Source organism: Trachemys scripta, chromosome 9, assembly GCF_013100865.1.
Source record: "Trachemys scripta elegans isolate TJP31775 chromosome 9, CAS_Tse_1.0, whole genome shotgun sequence".
In the NCBI taxonomy this organism is placed as follows: domain Eukaryota; kingdom Metazoa; phylum Chordata; order Testudines; family Emydidae; genus Trachemys; species Trachemys scripta.
The window spans coordinates 7,191,462-7,219,265 of NC_048306.1; positions in this window are offsets into that span (position 1 = coordinate 7,191,462).

Consider the following 27,804-nt stretch of genomic DNA (forward strand, 5'->3'; position numbering starts at 1 on the left):
TAGCTGGAAGGCTGAGCCACTGAAGACTCCTCTAGTGATGTCAGCAACTTACAGGGGTGCCAGAAGCGGGAAAAAGATTGTAGTTCCACACCCCAGTCACTAGGAGGTGATCAAGAGGCAAGTGTCCTCCGTCACACAGGTACAACAAAATTGTGTGTGTCTGCATGTGTTGTTTCATAGACACATGGTTTTACAAAACTGGACATGCTCCAGGTATAGCAGCAGAGAGTCCTGTGGCACCTTTAAGACTAATAGATGTATTGGAGCATAAGCTTTCGTGGGTGAATACCCACTTCGTCAGATGCATGTGGTCATGCGTCTAACACGGCTACCCCTCTGATACTTGACAGGCATAACAATAGTAAATCGATTGCCCAATAGCTCGTGCGTGTATTGATTCACGGGGATAGGGTACTGAACTAGTGTCAGGAAACGTAGGTTCTATATCCGGCTCTTCCAGTGATTGACTGTATGACCCTAGGCATGATTGAAATAGGCCCTGAGACTATTCTATTGCTGAACTCCAAAGACGGATGGTGATACTGTGCTATCAAAGGAACTACCTATTTAATCTGAAGGGAAGTGGGGCGAGGAAGACTGTTTGTTTGTTTTTCTGTGGATGTCTTTTGGACCCAGTGATTAGTTAGTTTAGGGGTATTTCCACCCCTGTGGCAATGTCTGCATCACATAGCCCTGGTGTGTAGTGTGCGTGGCGCTCCATGCCAAGAATGAAAAGCACACAGCTGCAACGTGTAGCTACGTTTGTCGGTGAAAGGCTCTGGCAGAGGGGAAAGGCTTCAGACGCTCCCTGCTGTCAGAGCCTTTCCTTGTGGTGGGGGACAACTACAGCAGCAGGGAGGCAGCGGGCACTACCCTGCTAAAAATAGTCGTGAAGATGGGGAGGCTCGCCTTGAGCAAGTAGAGAGCCACCTAATGTATGTACTCGGGTAAAGACCCACACTCTTCAGGAGTATCTCTATTTGCTGTGCTTCATCACTATTCATCACTATGGGTTAGTGGGACTGTGTGTGTATATACCCTACATGCCTCCAAAAGAAGGGTGCAGTGTAGACACAACCTAAGTGTACAACACTTCTTGTGCCTGGCAGGAATAATCTTGGGGTGGGGGGGGGAGGACAGGTTCTCGGTCTCCCTTCACCAATGGGGGTATGTTTGGGTGTAGTAGCAAATACAGGAGCCATCGCTCAGACAGGGGGACCTTGGTCACACTATGAAACCCAATTTCCTCTATGGTGGAAAAGAGCAGGCCAGCCAACTATCTCCTCAGCAGCATAACAGGTGTGGGGGAAGGGAGTGCTGCTTTCCATCTGCTGGGATCTCTTATAGGATGGAGACACCGTCTGGGAAGAGGGCATGTAGATAACTTTGGGAAAAAATCAGGATATTTGATATATTGCAAAGCAGAGGTAAAAAATAAAATCTATGTTATGTAATCAAGAGTTTCCCAGCAGGCAATGATCAGAAGGCCTCTGTGTTGAGGGAAAGGGTGAGGAGGTACTGTCACAGGAGGGATTTGGTACCTCGGGGGCATTTTAAATCTAACTGCATAAATGTCTGAACCATCTGATTTTTTTTTTTTTTGGCGACGCACAAAGTGCTTTTTCACTTCTCACCCAGTTCAACAAACACGATGTTCCTTGATTTACAGCCAAAAAACAAACTAAGTGAGAGCGGTTGCTGTTCTGTTGTGCCTCTGCCAGAAACAAAGCGAGTGGCTTTTGAAGCAAGAGCATCCTAATTATCCTGAGAACCTCTCTGTCTCTCTTATGACTTCTCTTGCCAGGTCACACATGGCTGCCTCAACCTCTGCGTCTCCCTCCCTGTGCCTGCTGCCAAAGCCCTGGTTCACACCATGCTGATAACTTGCCTGGATTTTTGTAACCTCTTCCTTTCTGGCCTCCCTTTGTCTTGCTGCTCCCATCTATCCAACAGTCAACAGTTACAGTAATCCTCCCCTCCCACTGTTCTGTCCTCAACTCCCTGCTGTGGCTTCCTGTCCATGCAAAGTTCACACTCCCTGCCCTCTCTATCAAGACTCCGCACAGAGGTGCCCCAGCCTATGTCTCACCTGACCTCTCCCACTGCGGTCTACCTCTGCCGCCTGTGCTCTGCCCACCCTTTCTCTCCTCCTCCATCTCTCACCTTCACTGCTGCCTACACTTGGAATGATATATGTCTTCTGTGCACCAAACATCCTCACTCACACCCTTCAATTTCCTCCTTAAAGCCCACTTCTTTTACTTTGCTCTCTTCTATTCCTGTGCTGTCCTCCAGTCTTGCTTTACTCTGTTTAAAAATTAACTACGTCTGGGCTTGATTCTGCAAAGTGGAACTTCACACATGCTTAAAGTCCTCAAGTGCTTTGCAGGATCCAGGCACGCAGCACCTTGCTGGACCAAGCCCTAAATGATTTTCATGCTACATGTGACTTGTTATTATTTATTTTTTTAACTCTTTCCCCTCCTTTCCCTACCAGTCTTTCCTTTGACTTCATGTTCTACCTCTGCACGTTCAGGCCGTTTATTAGACAAAGTGCTGGGTGCCCTTACTGGAAGTCTGGAGAGTACCCTCACCGCCTTGAAGTTCAAGTCCGAGGCCCTGATTCAGGAAATTGCATAGGCACATGCTTCAAGTGACGCATAGGCTACACTGAAGTCAATGGGATTTGTGTGCATATGTTAAACGAATTCCTGAATCGGGGCCTAAAAATTTGAATCTGCAAGATGGTAAGTCCCATTGACTTCAATAGGATGTAAGGGCATATTTAAAATTAAGTAGGCGCTTATATTTTTCTCTGAATAAGGAGGCTCTCCTAATTGTATGCTTTTGGCAGCAAGGATTGTGCATTTTATTTATTTTACAATAATTACTCCTAAGGTGCCATGCAAAGCGGTGGTGTTTTATTTAGAGTTGTAGCTGTAGCAGTACACTTCTCTGTAGTCACGGTATAGTAGGTTGGCTTCTGTTTACCATTCACAGGTTTTAGAGCCAAGATTTCCCTGCTATGAGCTTAAAATGCAGAACCTATGCTTATCTAGAACCGTCACATAATCTTTTATCTCATTAGTTACTATTCATACTATTCATAAAGTGTTTTGGTTGAAATGCTGTTTGTGTGTGTTCATCCATGTTTATAACTCTCTGTGTTGGAAGAGACTGATTTTTAGCAACCTTTTTAAAAAGGGGGCTCAAAATCTATAATACAAGTCTTTGCAAACTGATTTTTTGGGAAACTTTTTTGTACTATTAAGTTTTTTTTGAGGGGGGTGGGTTGTTTTGCACACATTGTGTACATACAATTAATCAAAAATTACCAAAATATTTAGAATAATCTGGTTTGGCTCATCCCAAAGACTAATTTATGTGCTTCAGAAAAGTATGACTAGCTGGGATCAGTTGTGGTAGTAAAAGTGAAAAATACAAAGTTGCAGAATCCCCCAAAATAGTTGTACTTGACTTCCTTTGCAGACTTTGCTCGGCTGAGTACAATGATATTAAAATGCTATTGTACAGAAAAAAAAGATAAGTTATGAATGTCTACAAAATTCAGAAGTTATTTTTGAATAGAAGGATTCATATTCAGATCAGTTTCCTGCCAGATGGAGGGACTATACGGTAAATCAGTTTTTGGCAGGAGAAAAATCAAATAGGAGCAACAGCTGCTCGCTTATGAGGGGTGTCCGATTCTTTCTCCACATTACTAGGACATATTACTTATCCAAAGAAAGCTTTTTAATACCAGCAAATCTCAGAGTCTTAAAGCCCTGTGAGGATGAGCAGACATTCAGGTCCACACAGGAGTTTACAATTCAGCATGATTATGTAAGTGTGAGCTGTATAATTTCATGATACGGACATACCACTGTAAGTGATCAAAACCCTTTCATTTGCTAATGTTCTGTTGCTGCAATAGGGTTCTGTAGGGAGAACCCCTGCCGTGGGCTTGCAGATATTAAATGGGTTTGTGAGATTTTTTTTTTGGTCACCTGTTCAACGCCAACTAACCAATGGCCTAATTACTATTCCAGTTCACAAATATAATTTCTGGTTTTAGATTAGATTTCAGACTATTCAGCCATTTGAACAATCCATCTGGCTTTGCATTTTTGAAAGCTTTATAACAAATTATATATAATTGATCTTCACATGGAAAGTGGAATCTGGAAACCATGCCTGCTGCAGGATAGAAGTAACTTCCATTGAAGTCAACCCGCGGCTGAAGAATAGCTCCCTGGTGCTTTCTTCCTGCTTCCTCTCTTGTTCCCATTCCCTCTGTCTTTCCAGATGGTCATCAAACATGGCATAAAATTTACAAGCATTATCAGATAGTTCGAGTGAACAATTTTCAGCCTCTGGGTTTTTCATGAACTCTTTACTTTAGCTATTCACTGTTATTTGTGGTGTGGGATTTGGCCAAGCTTCTCCTGGACTGAAGCCCCAGTCTAGCAAAACACTTAAGCATATGCTTAAGTCCTATTGAAATCAATGCTTGATCGGGCCTAGAGGACTGAAACGTTTTAAACAGGACCTCAAACAAGAATAGTAAATACTGAACAACGCACTCCTAGTAGGAATTATCAGCCCAGTCGTCTTTCATGATTTGCTTTATGGAGCTTTTAAAGATTAGATTTCATGTTCATGTTTGCAAGTCCTGAATACTTGCAAATAGCAAACAGCATGACCCCCACATATAACAGTGCAGCAAAGTCAGTCTGCTTATTGGCAAATATACCTGCACATTATTATTTTGTTGCCATTCTTCAATCATTTCTAGTCATGGTGATACAGAATTTGAGCCTTTGCCCCAGATATGGGTGGAAGTGGAGGCAGGAGCCAAAACGAAGAATCTTTACAGATGGTAAAGGTTTCCATGCTGGTACCCGATCTATGAAACCTGAAGGAATAATCTTGTTAAACAAATATGTTTTCTCTCTGCTGAACATGTACATTTAATAGGCTTCTTTCATGCTTATTAGATCCCAATCAGAATGTGCAAATATTGTTTGAGAATGTGTGTGTCATAGCAGGAAAACAAGGGCATATTTCCAAATGATTCCCAAATACTGTTAATATGCTAAAATTATAGGTGTATTATAAAGTGGCTTTATAACTGAAACATTTGGGAGGCTGGATTTGAATCTGAATGTGAATTAGATTAAAAATTTAGGCCATGAATTAGTATTTAACTTAATCTGCAAAATACAATTCTGTTAAGACAGCAGCATTGCATATCAATAGTTTATTATGAAATTCAGTGGATTTGAACAGGTAAAACATAATTGGATTACAGGGAGAACCGATAATGACTATCAGATAAAGGGCACAAGAGCTGCATTATTAACTCCAATATTAAACTGCAAAGATAAATAACAGGAAAGCAAAATTGTCTTTGTCATTTTGTTGTTTAAGGAAATTAATTTGGAGACTAAGACCCTGGAGCCTTACATTTGCCACTACTCACATGGGGCCCTCAGTGAAGTGTGCTCCCACGGATAAAGCTACGCACATGCGAAAGTGTTCGCAGAATCACATCATCTGAAACTTAATGTGTGTCTCAGTTTCATTTAATAGATTTAGGGCCCAATCCTACAAGCCCCACACATACTGAGCTCCCACTGACTTCCATGGAAGTTCTGTTTGCTTGCAGAACTGGGCCTGTGGCAGACCTTCTGATACCAGGATCATAAATGGAAAATATACCTAGTTCTTATATTGTGCTTTCACCAGCAGGTCTCAGTGTCATACGAAAGAGGTCTGTATCATTATCCCCAGAGTGAGGAAGTGGCTTGCCTAAGGTCACCAGGTGGCCAGTGGAGAACCAGGAATAGAACTCCTGTCTCCAGAGTCTTAGTGCAGTGCTCTATCTAGTAGGTCACGCTGCCTCCCCTTACTTAGAATAATTGCTTCCTGTTTCTTAACAGAGCCTGTACTCTTCAACCTGTGTTTACGAAATGAATTCAAACAATACAAGTACACTGTGGTGGGATGTTCACCCCACACCCAAGTGAAATGGGGTCCTACCATACCCTGTCCCAGAAAGTAGCAGTGCAGGTGAGTCCTCCAAGCAGCCTACAGGGGCTGCACAGAAAGCAACCAATTGGAGAGAGGCTGCAGAGAGCAGCCAATAAGAGCCAGCAAGCTAGTACAAAAGGAGCTGCAGGCCAGAGCAGTAACAGTTGCTGCGGAGAGCCCAAGGAGTGAGGACTGTGTTCCTAGCAGACTGAAGCAAGGGTAGCACCTTGGATAGAGCAGTTGTTGGCGGGGAGCAAGAGGGAGCTCCTGGCTGGCTGCTGGGACTTCCTGGCTGAATGCTCTGAGAAGAGGGCAAAGAAGGTGCTGGGACCATGGGGAAGTGGCCTAGGGAACTGAAGCAGTATTGCACAAAGTTACGGAGATGCAGCAGGAGGTTGCTATCTACAGGGTTCCTGAGTCAGGATCTGGATTAGTGGGTGGCCCCAGGTTCCCCCCATTCACCACTGGGGAAGTGGCTTGACCGGTGGAGACTGATACCAATGCCCGGCAGAGGGGAAGACAGATGGTGACCCGGCCAGAGGGCCAAGTCATGAAGAAGATACTGTGGTACTTGGACTGAGGCAGGTCTGCAGGTGGACAAGACTATGGGAGAGGCACCACCAGGAGAGGGTGCACCGGCTGGCAGAGCTAATCCCCATGATGGCCAGCAGGCGGCGCCACTGTGGTGAGTGGACCCCATCTCACACACACAAACAGCACAAACCATTGTTTCCTTCTTTTCAGGGGCAAGTGACAGCCCAGGGGACTCAGACGAGTAGCCAGTGCACTGAGATTCATGAACTTACTCCCATTTCCACAGACCATAATTCTGCTCTGACAGGAAACAATGGGCATCAAAGCAAGAACCTCTAGTGCAGTGGGACTATTAATGATGTGTGAGTCTGAATGTTTGCCTTTTGTTAAGACACTCTGTGGTGTGGAGTAATTATGTAATATTCAGTCACACAGGGAAGCTAAAACTAGCCAATTACCTTTAATACATTCCGGTGATTATATATGTGTGGGAATTAAAATTAATGTATAAAAAATAATAAAATATAATACTTTGCAAAAGTATAATTTAATGTTCAGAATTTTTTTAAATTAACCTGATGTCGGTAGCACCACAAAAATGTCTATTGCGACTGTATCTTGGGAGAAAATATATATGTGCATACCATATAAAAACATAACATATACATTTCATGTAGTTATTCACATAGACCTTGCTTCAGTAAAGTACCTCAGCATGTTTCTCCTTTAAGTCTAGAAGAAGTCTCATTGACCTCAATGGGACTGTGTTTTAAAGTTAGGCAAAATGATGGAACTTTCAAGCAAAAAATAGAATTTGTTGCATACACTTTCATAGCTAACTTACCTGTTCCCTGAAATGTAGAGTCAAAGGGCTTGTCTACATGGCAAGCGAAGTTGTAAATCTACAGCACACCAGCTCGCTGTGCAGAAACGTTCCATGTGGACTCCTCTACCGTGCACAGAGGCCTGCACTTTGGACTTTTCAGTGTGCTGTAGCAGAATCCACATGGGATGTTACTGAGCAGAAAGTTGGTGTGCTGTAATCACACCCTGTTTGCTGTGCAGTAACTGCCCTTGTAGATAAGTCTGAATATGTGGCTGCAAATTGGCAGGGATAGCTGGAGATGGATGATGGGCTCCTACAGCTCTTTCACAGGGCAAAGGGGCCGAGGAAGAGTTCTGAGGCCATGTACATTATGCACGGGTGAAGGCTAGGGGTCATTCGAATATCTGCTATGGTGATAGGAGACAGATTTAAGAGATCCACGTGAGTATGGAGGGGAAGGTTGGCTGAAGATACATACACAGGGAAATTAAGTGTGTATTAAAGTCAATGAGAATTTTTAAGGACCACAGAATTTGTCCAAGGACTTTTTTGGGGGAGGGTGGTGTGAGGGGGGGATGGGTTTATGGGATTCATATACAAGAGCCTAGTCATGCTACAATTGAAGTCAAACCAGGCTGGTTTTGTAAGCTTTCATGGAAAAGAGTATTAGCATATGCTGTAATTTTAAAGATGAGTAACATTTTTGTCTCCAGACTGAAAAAAATATTCATTGTCAGTACTTGCTAGGTCAGATCTGTTTTTATAACCCTGGGGTATCCAAAGATAAATAAATCTACCTGGATCCAATCTTGCCTCCCCCCAGATATATACACGAAACTCCCTTTAAGTTAATGAGAGATGTGCACCTGTTATCAGAGGAACAATTTGGCCTGTGTTATTAGAAAAATAAGACATTGAGCTGAGGGATCTTTTCTCCATCCTACAGGGTCTGCTCAAGTCAGTGGGAACAGGATTGGATCCAACAGGTGAAGCTCTTGTTACTCTGCTGAAAGTAGATGAAATGATAGAAAGACAAGGCGTGAATGGAAAAGGAAGAAACTGATTTATTAAAGGACGTGGCAGATTCATACTGTGACCCAGTGTGCAATGAGAGTGGGTTAATTAAGAAGAAATCCCCTTCTGTTCTGTTTACACCAGTGTACATCAGAAGTAACAACGTCGTTCAATGAAGTTACACAAATACAAACCCATTATGACATCAGGTTCATGCCCTGGATATATAAATATATGAGAGAAGCAGGAGCAAAATAATCTTTTTTTTTTTTTTTTCCTTTCCAGTTTGACTTGTAACCCATATAGAGATTATTGTAGTGACCCCCATCTCCTTCACTTGTGGTGATCTCAATAAAGATCACACTCCACCATTCTATTATATAGCTAGACCATGCACTATTGTTCTTCTTAGCCCTTTGTTTCATGCAGAGTGACTTTTTTTGTCATTCTCTTCCTGCACCATGAACACTTATGGAATGAACAAACATACTATCTATTTTACTCTCAGCAAAGTTAAACCTTTACTGAGAACCTTGATTTCCCAGGAAAACTCAACACTGAGAGGATTTAAGCAATATGCAATCTATGATATTTGATATTTTAAAACATGGAGCAATTTGTCTGGCATATTAAAACCCACAGAGGATGATTAAGTGGTAATCATAATATTCAGCCTAGACACAGCCCCTTCAGATTTAAAGGTATAAAATTCTTCATTAACATCAATTGTTAAGCTTTATAGCCAGAACTGAGTGAACAGCACAAAATGTCTTCCTATAAATATTAATATGAATGTTAAGTGAACTCACTTCGAAGGTATATGTGTTGCTTCCCCAAATATTCATGCACTGAGCATTAGCCAGCATGAATGCTCACAGAGAAATGAATTTTAAGTTTGCACATTTTAATACTAATTGAAAACTAATTTTAAATTTATCATCTATGGGGATTTGCACCTGAAACCCAATTATAAGAATTGTTTTTATCCAGTCAGGAAATAGGCACCCAACTGAAACATTTGATACAAGTGATTTGCCCATGGTCCCACAATGCATCATTGTCAGAAGAATTGATCTTTTGTCTTTTTAATATTATTTAGACCTATTTATAAATTCAATGTTTCCATATAATAGCAATGTCCACCCTGTTCTTAAAAACCTACAGTGGGCTCCACATCTAGCTCTGGCATGACCTGTAGAGTTGGTATTTGGCCCAGTGATTCGCTGTTTCTTTCCTGTGCATATAACTTTGAATAGTGTTCAACCCAATGGGACAACTGCTTGCTTTTATCTGTAATGATTTCACTGCTGTGCGATTTGTGAGGGGCATCCTTGCTGTCAGTGGGATATAGAGCTTTCTTCAGGCCGTCATACATGACTTCGAGGTTTCCTGTGTCTGAGGCTGTCTGTATTTCTTCACAGAGCTTGATCCAGTAATGATTTGCATAGCATCTGCTTGCTCACTGTATCTCGGTTTTTGCATGCCCAAGTCTCACTTTGGTGCTCTCTGTTGGCTTCTTGTTGTGTTCCAGATAGGCTGTGTTCTTAATGTTGATGAGAGGTAATAATTCTGCTTCATTTTCTTCAAACCAGTCCTTTTTTGATAGACTCTTCCCCCCAAATGTAGCTAAAGCTGTTTCATGGAGCGTTGTTCTTAAATCTTCCCAAAATTTCTCTGCCTTCTCTGGTAATGACTTCCCATGCATGCTAAGTTCAAAAGCCTTCACAAACTCCTGGCATTTCCTCTGGTTTTCGGTGTTAATAGCATTGCTTTTTGGGCTCGCTCCTAGGTTTTGCTCTATGTAGTTTCTTGGCTGTAATCTTCACTTTGCAATCAAGGAGTGGTTAGTGTCACAGTCAGCACTGTAGAACGTGTGAGTTTTCTGCATGAAGGATAGGTCTTTCCTCCTTAAAATCAAGGAAAAAGGAATATAAAATCAGGGAAATCAAGATATAGCACATCTATTCCTACCCTTCCCATCCACTCCCAGAAACTGAGAAATCATAGAATTAAAAGAATTAACAAAATTCCCTGTTAGTGCAGGACATTTTGAAGCATCTCAGCCCCAGAATAATAGAAACCATCATAAATGGAACCAAAGGAACTGAAAGAACATATTCCTGTTGTGCTGCTGATGTGGTTGGGGAGGACCTCAGTGCATTCAGGGGGTAGATACTGATAGTGGATGTGAGGGGACTGAAGCAATCATCTGCCTTCCCATCCCAATTAGGCAGAAAGGGGAAGCATCTACTAGGGAGTCCTGAGGAATCCAGGAGAGTAGAAAGGTCCAGCTTGAACATTGCTTATCACCTGTCCCCAGTAAGGTGGGTCTACGTAAGGTGAGCTCAGGGGCTTGTTTGAAGGAGAGGGTGATGTGGTGAAACTCACTTATTTTGGTGTGGAAAATAGTTTCACCAGTTTGTGTCTAGTTCCATGTGGTGTTTTCACATTAAATCATTGCCAAACTCCAAGGTAGATTGGGGCAAGTAGTGTGGCGAATAGTCCCTGCTGGCTTTTATTCACCAAAACCATGTGAACTGAAACTGGAAAGGTTCACGCAGGTTGATTTCTCGGTCAGATCCACAATTCAATTGTGGGTGTTTCACAGCATAAACATTTGGGGCCTCAAACATATTTGGTTTTCCTTATTGCACTGAGTAAAATGAGTAATGCAAACCACATGGCCCTGGTAATAAAATGCTAACTGCCTGCCAAAGTCATTAGGTGCTATAAGCCTATTTTTAGGTTGAAGAAGCGCTGTACGTTCATGTACCAGCTGCTTTCCCAATTGGATTAGTGTGCAGCGTAGGCACAGAGCTGAATCCAATAAGCATGCTGGAAGAATAATATTCACCTGTCTTCCAAGGAATGGCAGATTGGAAGAAACATCTTTAATTCAATTACAAGTTCCAATCTCAATTACTTTGAGACTCTATCTTGATAATTTATGGAGTTGTTCACACACAAATATACTTATACATAATTGCTTTTAATTTGATAACAAACAGAGGAAGCGAAACCAATATGGTCCAAGCCTTGCATGGAGCTAAAACAGCTGGCAAATACACGTTACTCTCAAAATACCTGTTTACCCAGGGGGGTTTAAGAGCCGCTCAGTTGTAATGGCATTCCCAGTATTAGAAGTTTTCTTCTCCAGTTCACTAGTCTCTACTGCTGCAATAGAGAGTTCTTTGGGGCTGGCATGTCTTCAGATGACAGCTAGGTTGCGGCAGCACAGTTCCTGTGCCATTTAGGTAGAAAGATGAGCAGTAAAATTTCCGTTCTGTTGTTCAGCCACCAAGCCCCAATACAGCCCTTCCGTGGCAACGCTTATTTGCTCCTTCCCAGCCTTTCTGGGAGAAAATAAAAGTGAATTTTTGTTTGTTTGTTACCTGTTAACTAGCTGGTAACCCTGAAAAATTCATGGGGTGGGGGGTAGATCATTTCCCCGTTGCAAAACATGCAGGGGTAGACCTAGCAGGAAGAGACGTCTGTGAAATTCTCTTGTGATGTATTTCTCAGATCATTCCCCTGGTGGGTGTGGTTTCTCACTCCTTGAGGAATAAGATAACATTAGCCCAGCAGATTCTTGTACCTCTGTACTGGCCCCAGGGCTTTGTGTTTTCCTTTTCAGGTCCAAGGAAGTTGCACTGCCAAGTATCAGGGGGTAGCCGTGTTAGTCTGTATCTACAAAAACAACAAAGAGTCTGGTGGCACCTTAAAGACTAACAGATTTATTTGGGCATAAGCTTTCGTGAGTAAAAACCTCACTTCTTCGGATGCATAGAGTGAAAGCTACAGATGCAGGCATTATATACTGACATATATATATAGACTCTTTGTTGTTTTTGCACTGCCAAGGCTTCCTCACCTGCATCTGCTGCCCTGAATGTCCCCTTAATTGGTATTTGTGAGCACAGAAGGAGCTAGGCATAAAGGATCCTTTGTGGAATCCAGAGAACATGGATAGCAGGTGTGTTTGTGGATGCTGCATGCATGGGAGATCTGTTTGTGGATCCCGGATAAACAGTTTCTTCAACAGGCTGGCTGAATTGTGACATCAGGAGTAGCTCATCATTTCTCTTCTCTCCTCCTGCCTCTTCTCCTTCCTTTATCATTCTTTCCACCTTTCCTTTCCCCCCCGCCTCTTCTCATTGTGTTTTTTCTCTCACCCTCAGGGCTCCCTTTCTTTCCTTAAGGCTTTTGTCTTCTGTGAACTGAAGCCAGTAGATCATGAGGTGATCCTTTTGCTCCTTGAACAGGTCTGAGACTATATTGTAGTAGAGGGCCATGTACAGGGAAGAGTCTAAGCTGGTTTAGCATAGAAAACTAAAATGCAAATTGGTAACATTTCTTGTATCACTAGAATGTCATTACAAGAACAGTGCTGGGAAAATCAAAGGGATTGCAATGACAACCCTTAGCAAAAGGAGAATTTTTTGTTCAGGGGTTCATAAAATATCCTAGCAAACTCTTTCAGCTTACTCTCCTCATTCTTTGTAATAATAATAAAAGCAAGTGTAAATGTTACTACAGTTTTAAAGTAAACTTTCCAAGTGATGATGGAACATCCTGCTAGTTGCGCTGACCTCACTGAATGTTAGGCCAGGAAAGCAAGCTGATTTGCCAAAAACGTTTCTAATATTTTGAAATACAGTAATTGGCATATTCATGCGGGTTTCTTTGTACATCTGGGTTTTTTTAATTTAGATATGTCCACGTGGTAAACTAAAAGCATTTCTCTGTGTGGAGATCATTAAACCGTGTATCCTTTGCTATTAACATTAATGTGTGTTTCAAATATTTATAATTTGTGCGCTGGTGAATGTATTTTTACCATTTTTGCTGTGTCCATTAGCCTTCATGAAGTGCGCCGCTTTCTCAATTTGATAGTGTTAGTTTTTGTTGCTCAATGCTGTTAAGTGTTTAAAGTGCATATTGAACAATATCTTTTATTAGGGGACAAGATGTTTTTCTGCAACCAAATCTCAAAGAATTCTGCGCTTAATGTTCTGCTCCTAAATACTACCTCACTAGGGCATGCCCATTAGCTGATTCAATATATAAAGATGGCTGCATTAAGCAATTGTATATTTTTGGACATATTTGTTCATTTATTAATATTGTGTGAAGTACCACATTTCTCTCAACATATTAAAATAATAATTCAGTATTGTTGGTACACACCATTCTGTCCTTTCCCTGTCAATATTTGACAACTGAAAACATTTTTATCACCAAAGGAAAGGAAATTACTAGACAAATGGAAGGCACAGTAGGGAAGAATAAGAAGCGAACTGAGGTGTCTGCAGATGGCTCTCCATGGTGGCTTAATTTAACCATTCATCACATTTTTGAACCGTGAAATAGAGCTGCCCATGACAATCCATACAATTTCTGGAATCCCATGAATTGCTGTATCAATGTTCACTGCATTTTCAATATCAAGAAAGGGCAACACAAAATGGGACTGATTCTGCTCTGGGTTTACACTGGACTATTTCTGTTGACTTCAGTAGCGTTACTCCTAATTTACTTTGGTATAAGTCACTTCTTCAGATGCATGGAGTGAAAATTACAGATACAGGTATAAATATATATTGGTACATGAAGAGAAGGGAGTTACCTTACAAGTGACCACTTTTGGTCTGATCCAGTATGGCCGTTCTTATGTTCTTCTTTGGGCTGAACGTTCAGCCATCTGGGAATCCAGCACGTTGCCGTTTGGACTGTGTGCAGCCATTTTTGACACGTCACCTCCATCAACCTAGCATAGCCCGCAGGAATGCTAAGTAGTTGTTGTAAAGAGCTGTCAAGAAAGATGATTGGGCAGTGAGGCAGTTTAGTGTATGTTGCCTGATCTATGGATTGTGTATTAATTATACTGATTGCTTAAGAATTCCCCGTTAATGCTCTGAGGTTTGATAGGTTCTTGTCTCAAGATCAGGCCCAATATTACTAAAGTTATAGGTCAGTTGGGACCTCGGATGTGCATGGTTGCAACACTCACACTTAGGAAAACCCTTCTGTGTTTGTAATAGTTTTATTAATACCGTTCACAAAGTCACCAACATTCTCGTCCAGCAAGGTAGATAGAGATAATACAGACCAGAGGTGGCCAACCTGAGCCTGAGAAGGAGCCAGAATTTACCCATGTACATTGCCCAAGAGCCACAGTAATATGTCAGCAGCTCCCCATCAGGTCCCATCCTCGAACCCCCAGCGTCTCTGGCAGCCCCGCCACTCAGCACCTCCCACAATCAGCTGTTTTGCATGCACAGGAAGCTCGGGGGGGGGGGTAGGTGGGAGGAGTGAGGGCATGGCAGGCTCGGGGGAAGGGGTTGGGGCCTTGGGGGAAAGGATGGAGTGTGGGCAGGGCCTGTGGCAGAGCAATGAGCACTCCACGGCACATTGGAAAGTTAACGTCTGTAGCTCCAGCCCTGGAGTCTGCGTCTACGCAAGGAGCCGCATATTAACCTCTGAAGAGCCGCATGCGGCTCTGGAGCCACAGGTCGGCTATCCCGATACAGACTGTACATCTGAACATCCATCTACTCACACCATTCCTTGCACAGCAACCTCATCACCGTCACCTTCCTCATCACGCTCTCCAGTGGCCCTCAACCTGGCACCTCCCAAGGGCTACATCTCTCCCTCCCCAAGCACAGCAGCTCGGTACAACTTTTATAATCTGTTACGCGGACACTGTTATGCTTAATGGATATTCAGTAGGGGTTTTCCCCCTTTTCCTTATTTGTATTTCTTCACCTTACTAATGGGGGGGAGGAATAGCTCAGTGGATTGAGCATTGGCTTGCTAAACCCAGGGTTGTGAGTTCAATCCTTGAGAGGGCCACTTGGGGATCTGGGGCAAAATCAGTACTAGGTTCTACTAGTGAAGGCAGGGGGGTGGACTCAATAACCTTTCAAGGTCCCTTCCAGTTCTAGGAAATGGGATATCTCCATTAAAAAAATGTTGGGGTGCCCTTATCCTATAGCAGGGGTGGGCAAACTTTTTGGCCCGAGGGCCACATCTGGGTGGGGAAATTGTATGCAGGGCCATGAATGTAGAGCTGCGGCAGGGGGCTGGGGTGCAGGAGGGGTGTGGTGGACAGGAAGCTGCACACCAGCCAATGGGAGCTGCGAGGGGTGGTGCCTGCAGGTGAGGGCAGTGCACAGTATACAGACCTGTAGATTCCTTGCATTACTACTACACAAAATGCCTCTAAGCTAGCTCTATAGGCTACATGTACAATTTACCGGGACACAGGAAGTTTCGGGGGAGATGAAGACTGGTCCTATGGCACTAACTGGGACTTGGGAGACCAGAGTGCATTTCCCCGCTCTGCCACAGACTGTCTGTGTGACCTTGAGCAAGTCCCTTAGTCTCTCTGTGCCTCAGTTCCCACATTTGTAAAAGAGGGGTAATAGCACTTCCCTACATCATAGAGATGTTGTGAGGATAAATACGCTCAAGACTGTGAGGCGCTCACATACTGTGGTGATGGGGACCATATAAGCACCTCAGATAGATATGCCTGAGAGTGAGCATAATGATTCTGGCCTACTGTGATCTCTGTATGAAAGTATATATTTAACAGTCATAACGTAAAGAGCTATAAGACAAGTGGCTTATCATATACATCATGAGAAATATACTTGGCATGATTTAATACTGGCCCTGGCATTGCTTACATTTTAAAAAAAATACATTTGGAAAACAGTTTGGTAATAAACATAAAAAAGTCCTATTCACCTCAGTGATGAGACTACTCCACTGTAATACATTTCTGTAACACCAGCCATATTTCTCTATTAGATTTATTGGTGTGAAGAAAATTGCTCTTCTGAAAAGCAGTAATATAGACATACACTATTACTGTAGCAAATAGTGTTATTAATCCACACCCTGCATCTCCTGTTGCATGGACTGTGTATTTCCCATCAGAGGAACACGATCTAAGCAAGACTGCAAGCTGCTATTTTCTGATGCTGTGGTGCTCCTGCTCTCTCTTTCTTTTGACAGAACCCTGTGATTTATTGATGCATTTTTGGAGGCGGGTTTACATGGTCTGGGGAAATAGAGATTCATATTGCATCTGAAGAAGTGGATTTTTTTACCCACGAAAGCTTATGCCCAAATAAATGTGTTCATCTTTAAGGTGCCCCTGGACTCCTCCTTGATATTGAGATAGTGTCCTGTATTTTGGGTACTACTAAGCATTCTTCTTGGATTGAAAACAACAAACAAAACTGTGTGTGCGTGCGTGCACAAGCACATGGGGGGGAGCGTGGGCAGAGAGAGTTGCCTGGAGAACAAGCTTGAAATCATCAGCAGAGCTTTCTTCAACTCAATGAGGGTTTAAAGTGGAGTTTTTTTTTTTTTTTTTGGTTAAATTCAGCAAGAAACAACAATAAAAATTAAAACAAATCAGCTGGTAAAAGAGAAGCCATTCTGGGGGTGGATTATAATCAGGGGTGTTATGCATTGCTGGAGAGAGCAAGGTCTAATGTACCACGCATGGGCCTAGGAGTCAGAAACCTCTGACTGCTAATCCTGCCTCTTCCACGCTGTGCTTTGTAACCCAAGTGGCAGGTTACTTAATGTCGCTCTCTCAATTTCCCTTTTCCTCCAGTGGTGCTAATACTTTGTAGGATCTAACCAAGAACTAGTTAACATTTGTACAGCTGCTTAAAGGTGTAAAGTGCTTCGTGTGTAACTTCAACAAGACAATACTAAGGTTGGAAAGAAAGGGAATGAACTAACTAGGCCGCCCTCATGCTAAGACCTGGTTGTAAATGTAGGGTATATTTGGTTATCTGTGATGAGAACAATGCACAGCTTAGGAAAAATGATTTATGCCCCTTCTTCCACTAGCTTTGTGCTCCCTTATGAAACTTCTCTCTGTAGCCATGGGAAAGGGGGGGGTATGCTGCCAAACCTGAGTGCTGTACAGCTACTCTTGCTTTACTTGGGTGTTGTGCAACCCCAATCTGTTCTCCTGTGATTCGAACAGAGACTGCATTATTATTATTCTATTATTATTCATATCCATGGAATTGGTGAGGGGGAACAAGAAAATTACCACTGTGAATTTTTATTTTGTTCTTTTTTTAAAACTTACACTGTGGCCCAAATACACAGAAAGTGATGACCTTTCCATCGGTCATTTCTAAGTCAGAAAAGTCAGGTCTATTACATGTTTCTCCATTGCTACGAGATTCATGTCCAGAGGCGTCTTTATTTTAGTGTTGCAATGTTGAATTTTCTCATCCTGGGCTGACTTTAAATACCACCTCTCGATACAATTGCCAGAACTTTTCAATATTAAACGTGGCTTACAAGAAATACCGGAGCGTGCCAAAGACAGGCAATTCCCCGGGGATTGTGAGAACATGACCCTTCATGAAAATGTTCCCAAAGAAGGTCAAAATTAGTCTACCCATTGCTCACCTGTGCAAAGTTTCCATGATGTAGGAAAATGGTGTTGTGAGATGTCTGAAACCTTGTAATGGGATTGAGGTCAATAGATGTGAACTCGCTCTTCAATTAGGACTGTAGTCATAAACCCTACCTGACAAAAGGAATGGTGTCCCTAGCCTCTGTTTGTCAGAGGGTGCAGATGGACGGCAGGAGAGAATTCACTTGATCATTAAGTGTTAGGTTCACTCCCTCTGGGGCACCTGGCATTGGCCACTGTCGATAGACAGGCTACTGGGCTGGATGGACCTTTGGTCTGACCCAGTATGGCCATTCTTATGACTCCTCTCATGAGCTCTTACTGAGTGTGTGTAATGGCAGAACACAAACTGAGAAGAAACAAGAAAGACTGGGGTAGGGGGAGGGAAGAGAGCGAGCCTAAAGGAGCAGCAAAAAGCATGGTGCTGACCCTGGAAGAAACCTGGGGGGAGAGGGTTTTTTTGGGGGGTCGAGGCAGGCTGAAACGACTGCTCATGGTGCTGTAAGCTAAATAAGCTGTTTCCTCCTTTTTGATTCCTTCTGCATTCAGGGACACAGGACACCCATTGTATCTTCTCTGTAAATAAACAAAACTGCATCAGAGAAATGCCACCCATTTCTAGTCCCAACTTTCACTAGCTGCTGGGGTCAAGAGAAGCGACAATAAATTGATTAACGGAGTCAGTCAGCATTCACATTGAGTAGGTGCTTCAGTTTGAAAGCATATGTTCCCCTACTTGTGGCATCTCTATTAGCAGAACTGCATGAAAGCTGAACATATTCCCCTCCTCCCCCAGCAAATTCAAACTGGTCAGTGCGATTAAAAAAAATGGATCCCTATGAATTCATGTCCCTTTGGTGGGATTAGTTCTGTGAGGAAGTGCTTACCAATGTGAGTAAGCCGTTTGCAATCCTTTTTGTCCTTATGTCTCATGAATATTCTAGCAAATGAGTTTACTAGCAAGAATGCTCTTGGAAGCAGCCAGTTTTAAGTGACCATTGGAGAACATTCATAAGTTGAGCTGTACATATGAGTATTCCCCCCGGAAAGCTATCAAGAGTTATGCTTAGACAGTAAGTGAATAGAGACAATACCTCATCACCCATGGCCAAGATTTTGTCCCATTGACCTTAAGAGGAGCTAGAAAGTAGGCCCTTATATTAAGCGCCAGAATCTATATTTAGGAGCTTAACTTCAGTCTCTGTGTAGAGGGGCAGACTCACCCCTGTGGCGCCTCCTGCTGGTCTCTTCTGGGAATTAGCTCTTCCAGCATCCTGGAGCACCCCCCCTGCAGGCCAGTGAGCCACCTGTCCTCTGGCCCCTGTGTTCCTCCCAGACCCCTTGTATCTGGGGTGCTGCCCGCTGGCAGTATACCCCTCAGTACTAGGGTCTCCCTTCCCCAGGAACCCCCACCAACTATCCCTATCTCACCTCAGAATAAGGCCACTGCCAGTCACCAACTAGCCCCCGCTCCCTGGGGCAGACTGCCACTCATCACAGGTAAGGTTGGGTTTGGACCTGCTGCCTTGGCCTACCCATGGGCTGCCCTCTGCAACCCCCAGTACCCCTTGGCCTCCCAGTAGGCCACAGCCTGGGGCTTTCCAGGCTGGAGCTTCCCAGCCTTTTCCCAGCCCTGCTCCACTCAGGTACCATGTCTATGCTCCCCTGCAGCCAGGCCCTTCTCTCTCTGAGTGTAGAAAGCAATTGCTTGGGTGTCTGGCTCCCAGCCTTCTTATACAGGCCAGCTGCGGCCTGATTGGGGCGTGGCCCAGCTGTGGCTACTTCCCCAATCAGCCCAGTAGCTTTTCCCTTTGCCCCAGCCCTCTGCCAGGGCTGTTTTAAACCCCTCAGGCAGGAGCGGGGTAACCACCCCCCTACAGAGCGTGCTCAGAGTCCTCTGTGGCTGCCCTGCTGGCTGGAGCTCTCCCTTCTCCTTCTCCTCTCCACCTGCCCTGCTGGCTGGAGCTCTCCCTTACTCCCTGCGCTGCTGCTGGCTAGAGCTCCCTCCCTAGATTGCTGCTGCTACCACTGCTGCTGAGTCAGGGGTGGGGGGGCCTTGCCGGCCAGCCCCCCCTCCCCACCATCTCTGGAGGGAGAAGCTAAGACCCCCCCACCTTCACCATCAGCACTACCACCTGTGGGGAGGTCCTTCCTGCCTGGCTGCCAGGGTTGCCGGAGCTACTGCTGCTGCTACCGCCGGTGCTGTGCGTGTCCTGGGGAGCTGCTAGAGCCTGGAGGTGGAGGAAGAGGACTGCGCGGTCCATCGGCTGCTGGGGGAGTGCATGAGAATCTGGAGACCACTGTGGAGGGGGCTGTTTTGGACTGAGTAATTTTCGAACTGTGCTCTAGTGGTGGGGGTCTAGACTGTGTTTGTGGGGACACAGGGGGTGTGGCGTGGAGCCTGCCCCCTGGTCCATCTGTGTGTCCCCCCCCCAAACCCCCACCACCACCGGTGCCCCCTCCACCACCAACCCCACAGCCCATTTCCATCTACCTCTGCTCCTGCCTCTGGGACTCTGCTGCTTTCCTGGCCTGCCACGCCCTACTGACAGCGTTTGGGCCTGCAGCGGCGGGCAGGCGGCCCGCACATTGACTTTTCGCAAGCGCTCGTGGGCGCACCTACCCCCCCTGGACTGACCCCTTCCCCTTTTGCAACAGGCCTCCCAGCTTTACCCTTTGCTGCCTACCCCCTTTGCCCTCTGTAGGCTTTTGCCCTTCCCCAGCTTCAGTTTGTCTGCCTGCCCCGCCCCTTTCCCTCTGTAGTTTGGTTTCGTTGTCCCACCCCAGCCCTGCGGTTAGTCCTTCGGTTCCTCTGCCCCATTCCCAGCCTCGTTGCTCCCTTGCGCCCCCCTTGCCCTGATTGACCTTTCCCCTCGTGTGCCCATGCCCCCTCCCGTGCGCTTGTGCCCCCCGTCACATTTTGGTTAATCACTGCACCCCTTTCTGTTATTGTGACCTTCCCTCCCTTAGTGTAACTAGAGGAGCCGGTGTCGGTGATTGTCCCCCCTAAGCCCTTGATACTCCCATATCTCCCTGTGTTTCGGTGCCCTCCTCCCCTGCCTGCAGCCTAGCGGGGAGGAGTGGTTGACCTGCCTTTCCTTTAGCCATTTCCCCCCCCCCTTTTTTTTCTCCAGTGTGTTTTCCCCTCCCTCCCTGCCCAATATGGAGGGGAACACGGCGGGTGAGCCTCCCCAAATAGGCCCCGCCACCCCTCCCCTGCCTGTCTCCTCAGCCTCTACCTCGACCTCCGCTGCTAAACCATCTGCCACCACTGCGGCATTGGCAGCGGCGGGCGACGGGGTGACCTCCGATGCTGCCACGCCCTTCGCTCCCTCCAATTATGGGGGAGCTGCCCCAGCCGGCAGGAAAGGCCAGGGCAAGAAAAAGGGAAAGAGCCCCGCTAAAAAGACTGGGCCCTCCATGGCAGGGGCTGCCTCCACTGCTGCGGCCCTGCCACCGGCCGCAACAATCCTTCCCGCTGCTCCCTCCACCAGCTCTGCGGGTGCCCCTCCCCCAGCCCCTAGGGCGTATGCCCAGGTGGCAGCGGCTACCGGTATGCCATCTCGCCCATCCACCGCCTCCGCTTCCAACTATAGTGGCCTGGGCCCCTTCCCCACCTTGACTAGGAGGCATGGCATCCGTTGCCTCCAGGTACCCGCCTCGCCGCACGTGGAGACCTACGTGCGGGCGTTGGCGAGGGTGGTGGGGCCCGCGGCCATCGTGGCGGCCTCCAAAATGTATGGCAAGGTTGTCTTTTTCCTTGCCTCGGAGGCCGCCGCCCAAGAGGCGGTGGAGAAAGGCCTGGCGGTGGGGGGCGTATTCGTCCCCCTGGAGCCGCTAGAGGACCTGGGTGTCCGTGTGGTCCTTACCTCTGTTCCTCCTTACCTTCCCAATGTCGCCCTGCTGCCTGCCCTTTCCACCCTGGGGAAACCTATTTCCATCGTTCGCCCTCTCTCGCTAGGATGCAAGGACCCCGCCCTCCGTCACGTCCTCTCGTTCCGCCGGCACGTGCAGCTCCAACGGCCGCTGGCGGCACGTGCTGGAGAGGCGCTTGAGGGGTCTTTCTTGGTCCCCTATCGGGGGACCCATTGCCGGGTGTACTATTCTACGGGGGGGGCTCCGCTGCTGAGCCTTCCGCTTTGCCCGCGGGTGCTTTACATCTACCGTTGCCGGTTGGGGAAGCTGTGGCAGCACCGGAGGATGCTGCCATCCATTCTCCGCGGTCCTTCCTCGCGGAGGCCCACGTTGCAGCCCCTCCTACCCCCTTGCCACCTATACCCTCTGCGATGCTCGAGGCGAGCGTCGCCTCGGGTGCTAGCGGGGATGATCCCGGGGTGGTGGGAGGTGAGCTGCCCTCTATCTATGAGGAGATCGAGGCCCTGGGTCTGACCCCGGTCACCCAGGGGGAGGACGACCCTTTGCCAGCGGGCCTCGATCTGGCCGCTCTTACTTCAACCCCCCTTTCTGCGTCTCCTGTTCCCCTGACCGCTGCTCCTGCCTTCGAGGAACCCCTGGACTCCTTGCCCTGCCCGGCTGCGGGTGACACATTGCTGACGGCCGCCGAGCCTCTTCAGGCGACGGCCGGTGCCTCGCGGCCGGGACTCGAGTTACCAGGGGTATCCCTTGTTGGCGTGGGGCAACCGAGTTCCTTCCCGAGTGGGGGCCCCATTGCAGATTGTTTACCACCTGCTGCAGTGGCTGTTCCATCTGCCGTAGAGCCTGAGCCCGGCATCCCTGGGGACCCCCTCCCTAACCCTCAGACCCCTGGGCCCGATCGAGAGGAGTTACCTTCCAGCTGTCCAGCTCCTGGGGCCCAGGATCCCGCCTCTGCCCCTCTTCCCGACCCTACTCCTGCCCCTAGCCCTACCCCTACTCCTGACCCCAGCCCTATCCCCTCCACCTCCCATGATGCCATTGCCGCCTCTGGGGATGTCTCTTTCTCTTTCCCAGAGGGTGACCCCCAGGGAGCGGCTTTTGTGTTCCCCAGTCCCGACCCACTAGGGGCTGCTCTTCTCCCTCCGCCGCCACCCCCCATTAAGCCGGGGTCTGAGGCGGACCGTGTGGCGCCGGTCCATCGGGCGCCACGTCGGGGGTCCGCCCCTTGCCTGCCTGTCTCAGTGGGCCACGGGGCCGAGCCAGGGGCCCCAACGGGGGATGATCTACAGCCAGTGACCCCACCCCCCCATACGCTGCGAGAAGAGCTGCGGGAGTTTTTAGAAGATGTGCGTGGCTCCCGCAATAAGGTGCCGCTCCATCTCCAGCGATGGGGGGATTTCCACCAGATCCTCCGGGCCGCGAGGGCCCTCATGGGGGAGGGTAAAAGGACCGGGAAGCAGGGTGCTGCGGCTTACCAGCGGGTCCGCAGCTTCCGTGACTCCTTGCTCACCTTCGGGGTGGGTCACGGTTTGCTGCGCGGCCCAATGGGGGCCGCGAGCGTCCCTGCCAGCGAGGATCCCCCCCAGCCCTCCTCATGCCACCTCTCTCTTTCGCAACATTGAACACCCGGGGCTGTAGGGTGGGTCTCCGCAGGTGCCAGGTGCTCTCCTTCCTTCGGGAAGGGGGGTACTCTGTGATTTTCCTGCAGGAGACCCACACGGATCCGGCCGCCGAAGACAGCTGGCGGCTGGAGTGGGGGGACAGGGTCTATTTTAGCCATCTCACAGCTCATACGGCTGGAGTGGCTACCCTGTTCTCTCCCGACCTACGGCCCGAGGTGCTGGGGGTTGCCGAGGTTGTGCCGGGCCGCCTGCTGCACCTCCGGGTCCGTATGGAGGGGCTTGTGGTCAATCTTGTCAACGTCTATGCCCCGACATCGGGCCCGGAGCGGCTGCCTTTCTATCAGCAGGCATCCGCCTTCCTCGGCTCCTTGGATCCTCGTGAGTGCCTGGTTCTGGGCGGGGACTTCAACGCTACCCTCGAGGAGCGGGACCGCTCGGGGACCGAGCAGTGCCCGGCCGCAGCGGACGTCCTCCGGGAGATTGTAGAACGTCATTCCCTGGTGGACGTCTGGCGCGACCACCACCCGGACGACGTCTCCACGTTCACCTACGTCCGGGTGGAAGTCCATCGGTCGTGCCACTCCCGGTTGGACCGCATTTACTTGTCACGTCTCCATCTTTCACGAGCCCACTCCTCCGACGTGCGGCCGGCCCCCTTTTCTGATCACCATTTAGTCACCGTGACGGCCTCTCTATGTGGGGAGAGGCCGGGGCCAGCCTATTGGCATTTTAACAATAGCTTGTTGGAGGATGTGGGCTTCGTGGTGTCCTTCCGGGAGTTCTGGCTGGTCTGGCGAGGGCAGCGGCGTGCCTTTCCCTCGGCACGGCGATGGTGGGACCTAGGAAAGGTGCGCACCCGGCTCTTCTGCCGTGATTACACCCGGGGCGCCAGCCGACGGAGGGATGTGGCGATAGAGCAGTTGGAAGGGAGGTCTTGGAGCTAGAGAGGCGTCTGGCCGCCAGCCCTGAGGATCCATCCCTTTGCGGAGCGTGCCGGGAGAAGCGGGAGGAGCTCCGGGCCCTCGACGATCATCGGGCCCGGGGTGTTTTTGTTCGATCCCGCATCCGCCTCCTTCGGGAGATGGATCGCGGCTCCCGCTTCTTCTACGCCCTGGAGAAAAGGAGGGGGGCCAAGAAGCACGTCACCTGCCTCCTAGCGGAGGACGGCACCCCTCTTACGGATCCGGTGGAGATGTGCCAGAGGGCCAGGGCCTTCTACGCACACCTTTTCTCCCCGGATCCGACCGACCCTACCGCTTGCAGAGTGCTCTGGGACGGACTCCCAACGGTCAGCGCGGGCGACCGGGACCGGCTGGAGTCACCTCTCTCTCTGGCCGAGTTCTCGGAAGCCCTCCGCCGCATGCCCACCAATAAATCTCCGGGCATGGACGGGCTGACCGTGGAGTTCTACCGCGTGTTCTGGGACGTCCTCGGCCCGGACCTAGTCACCGTCTGGGACGAGGCCTTGCAGAGCGGGGTCCTCCCTCTTTCGTGCAGGCGAGCCGTGCTCACCTTATTGCCGAAGAAGGGGGACCTCCGCGACTTACGGAATTGGCGTCCCGTCTCGCTCCTCAGCACGGATTACAAAATCGTAGCCAAGGCTATCTCGCTGCGGCTGGGGTCCGTGCTGGAGGACGTGATCCACCCAGACCAGACCTACACCGTCCCGGGCCGTAGTATCTTTGATAACCTCTACCTGGTCCGGGATCTTCTGGAACTTGGGTGTAGGGATGGTCTGTCGTTCGCCCTCCTGTCCCTGGATCAGGAGAAGGCGTTCGACAGGGTGGACCACGGGTATCTCCTGGGCACTCTGCAGGCGTTAGGCTTCGGACCCCAGTTTGTGGGTTTTCTCCAGGTGCTGTACGCCTCCGCAGAGTGTCTGGTCAAGCTCAACTGGACCCTGACCGAGCCGGTCAGCTTCGGGCGGGGAGTGCGGCAGGGGTGCCCCCTCTCGGGCCAGCTGTACGCTCTGGCGATCGAGCCCTTCCTCTGTCTCCTCCGCAAGAGGTTGACGGGGTTGGTGCTTCGGGAACCGGAGCTGCGGCTGGTCCTGTCGGCGTATGCCGACGATGTGCTCCTCGTGGTCCAGGACCCGGGCGACTTGGTGCGGGTGGAGGCTTGCCAGACCATGTACTCGGCGGCCTCCTCCGCCCGGGTCAACTGGGTCAAGAGCTCTAGCCTGGTGGTAGGGGCCGCGTGGCAGGCGAGCTCCCTCCCACCTGCGCTTCAGGCCATCCGGTGGAGCGCAGGTCCGCTGCTCTATCTCGGCGTTTACCTTTCTGCCACGCATCCGTCTCCGCCGGAGAACTGGCAAGGTTTACAGGGCAGGGTGACGGAGCGGCTCCGGAAATGGACAGGACTACTCCGGTGCCTCTCCCTTCGTGGGAGGGCACTGGTACTCAATCAACTAGTCCTGTCCATGCTCTGGTACCGTCTCAACACCCTGGTCCCGGCCCCGGGCTTCCTGGCCGACCTCCGGAGGGTGATTCTGGAGTTCTTTTGGCCAGGACTGCACTGGGTCTCTGCAGGGGTCCTCCATCTGCCCCTGGAGGAGGGAGGGCAGGGCCTGAAGTGCCTCCACACTCAGGTCCATGTCTTCCGCCTCCAGGCCCTGCAGAGGCTCCTTTATGGTGCAGGTAATCCGGCGTGGAGCGTATTGGCGCACGCCTTCCTGCGCCGCTTCCGAGGGCTCCGATATGACCGGCAGCTCTTTTATCTCGATCCGAGAGGTCTTCCGCGAGACCTCTCCGGGCTGCCGGTCTTCTACCAGGACCTCCTCCGGACCTGGAAACTGTTCTCAGCGACCAGGTCCGTGGCGGCCACCGAGGGGGCAGATCTCCTCGCGGAGCCCCTGCTACACAATCCCCAGCTCCGTGTGCAGGTGGCGGAGTCCCCCGCGGTGCGCCAGAGGTTGGTCCTGGCAGAAGTCACTAGAGTCGGAGACCTCCTGGACTACGACCGGGGAGACTGGCTGGATCCCCTGACGCTCGCTCGGCGCATGGGGCTCTCCAGGCCTTGTACTTCCCAGCGCGTACTTCAGGAGGTGAGGGCCGCTTTGCCGCCCGCTGCTCGGGTTTGCCTCGACCGGATCCTGCACGAGGGCACGCCCCGCCCACCCTCCACCCCTGGCCCTCCGGACCTTTTCATCGGGCCCCTGCCCCGTGGACCCAACCGGCCCCCCCGCCCCTTCTCCGTGAGCCGGCTGCACGACTTGCAGCCGGTTCGTTTCCTGATCGCGCCAAGGAAACATCTATACACGCTCGTGCTGCACACTCTTCACTTCCTCACCCTCGTGTCCCGCCCCGATACAAAGTGGCGGGACCTCCTGCCACCTGTCGAGGGTGAGAAGCCCCGGTGGGCCAGCCTCTATTCCACTCTGGTCCCGAGGCCCGCCGGGGATATCAGTTGGCGGCTCCTTCATGGGGCCGTGAGCACGGGCGTGTACTTGGCGCGGTTTACCCTAGTCCCGGACACCTGTCCTTTCTGCGGCGTGAGGGAGACCCTGGCTCACGTTTACTTAGAGTGTGCCAGGTTGCAGCCCCTACACCGGCTCCTCACCGATATTATGTTACGTTTTTGGTTACACTTTTCCCCTCACCTTCTCATTTATGCACTCCCTATCCGTGGCCCCACAAAGTCGCGGGACCTCCTGGTCAACTTCCTCTTGGCACTGGCTAAACAGGCCATCTATAAAACCAGGGAGAGGAGGTTGGCCGATGGAGGTGCCTGTGACTGTGGGGCCTGTTTCCGATCCTCTGTCCGTTCACGTATCCGGGCAGAGTTCCTCTGGGCGGCGTCCACTGGCTCCCTTGAAGCCTTTGAGGAGCAGTGGGCGCTGTCCGGGGTTCTCTGCTCGGTGTCCCCGTCTGGTTCTCTTCTTTTGACCCTTTGACCACACTCCTGTCCCTGTTTTTACATTAGTTGTCCCCCGTAATTATTTGAGTTCCAGGCCCTGTGGATCCTCCCCTTAGGCTGGGGGGGGATCCTTTAGCAGTGGGCGGGCTTACGCCCGCCCACTTCCCGGAATCCAATAGGTACACTCCCCTTTTTGCAAATATGTCCGATCAAAAGTAACTAACATGGATCAAAATGTCAATTTCAAAAACTTGCAACAAAATAATAATATTAATCAAATAATCAAATGCATTTGCGAAAATAACAAGCTGCTCAGGGACAACTTGTAAACAGAAAAAACAGCTATGCTGCTCAAATAAATCATTCCTACCAATCACAAATTCAGCTCCAGTTATTAATTCAGTAACATATGGTGATACCGACTGTCTCAGCATTGAGGCTAAAGCAGGGTTTCTCAAACAGGGGTCACCGCTTGTGTAGGGAAAGCCCCTGGCGGGCCGGGCTGGTTTGTTTACCTGCCCCATCTGCAGGTCCGGCTGATTGCAGCTCCCATTGGCCCGGAGCAGCGATCCGTGGCCAGTGGG